This window comes from Oryctolagus cuniculus, chromosome 7 (genome assembly GCF_964237555.1).
Source record: "Oryctolagus cuniculus chromosome 7, mOryCun1.1, whole genome shotgun sequence".
Classification (NCBI taxonomy): Eukaryota; Metazoa; Chordata; class Mammalia; order Lagomorpha; family Leporidae; genus Oryctolagus; species Oryctolagus cuniculus.
This window is the reverse complement of record NC_091438.1, coordinates 96,052,461-96,053,726: the sequence shown is the minus strand read 5'-3', so window position 1 is coordinate 96,053,726 and position 1,266 is coordinate 96,052,461. Positions and strand designations below refer to the sequence as shown.

At 55.1% G+C, this 1,266-nt stretch overlaps 1 pseudogene; it reads left to right on the top strand.

Moving 5' to 3' along the window:
• The first annotated feature begins 310 nt into the window (after positions 1-310).
• LOC100346471 (protein DGCR6 pseudogene) lies at positions 311-1,016 on the top strand (annotated as a pseudogene).
• The last annotated feature ends 250 nt before the right edge of the window (positions 1,017-1,266 follow it).

The window sequence follows — 1,266 nt, the reverse complement described above, 5'->3', positions numbered from 1 at the left end:
AGTTAATTTTCAACACTTAAGAATAACTGTGTATTAATTACAGAATTAAACCAGTCATATTAAGTAGAACAGACAAAAAAACTACTAAGAGGGATAATGTATTAAGTTGTTCATTAACAGTCAGGGTTATGCTGATCAAGTCACCGTTTCCCATAGTGGCCATTTCACTTCAACAGGTTTCCTTTTTGGTGTTCAGTCAGTTGTCACCGATCAGGGAGAATATATGGTATTTGTCCCTTTGGGACTGGCTTATTTCACTCAGCATGATGTGTTCCAGATTCCTCCATTTTGTTGCAAATGACTGGTGGATGTAAGGGGGCCACGCCGAGGACTGTTGTAGGGGCACCGTGGAGACGCTGCCTGGAGGGCGCGGGCGCCATGGAGCGCTATGCGGGCGCCCTGGAGGAGGCGGCAGACGGGACTCGGCAGCAGGAGCGGCACTATCAGCTGCTGTCGGCGCTGCAGAACCTGGTCAAGGAGCTGCCCAGCTCCTTCCAGCAGCGCCTGTCCTACACGACGCTCAGCGACCTGGCCCTGGTGCTCCTCGACGGCACCGTGTTCGAGATCGTGCAGGGGCTCCTGGAGATCCAGCACCTGACCGAGAAGAGCCTGTACAACCAGCGCCTGCGGCTGCAGAACCAGCACCGAGTGCTCAAACAGGCGCTGCGGCAGAAGCACCAGGAAGCCCAGCAGGCCTGCCGGCCCCACAACTTGCCCGTGCTGCAGGCGGCCCAGCAGCGGGAGCTGGAGGCGGTGGAGCACCGGATCCGCGAGGAACAGCGGGCGATGGACCGGAAGATCGTGCTGGAGCTGGACCGCAAGGTGGCCGACCAGCAGAGCACACTGGAGAAGGCTGGCGTGGCTGGCTTTTACGTGACCACCAACCCGCAGGAGCTGACGCTGCAGATGAACCTGTTGGAACTCATCCGGAAGCTGCAGCAGAGGGGCTGCCAGGCGGGGAAGGCGGCCCTGTGACCAGGCGGGCTCCCTGCTGGCTGGTAATGTAATCTAATCTGATCTCTTTCCAAACTCTGCCTCTAGACATCATGGTCAGATTAGATTTCCTCCATCTCCATGCCATTACCATAAGATTTGGGGTGATTAAACTCCTGCTGAATTTGAGAGTACATATCATTTGAGCCGTAGCATGGTTCCATCTCATTCCAACCCCTCCTCAGGAGAATGTACCACATGCTCTCTCAGGTAGGCAGCTTCTGGCTGAGTAGGCAACTGTCCTGTTGCTTAGCTTATCTCCAATTTAGCACC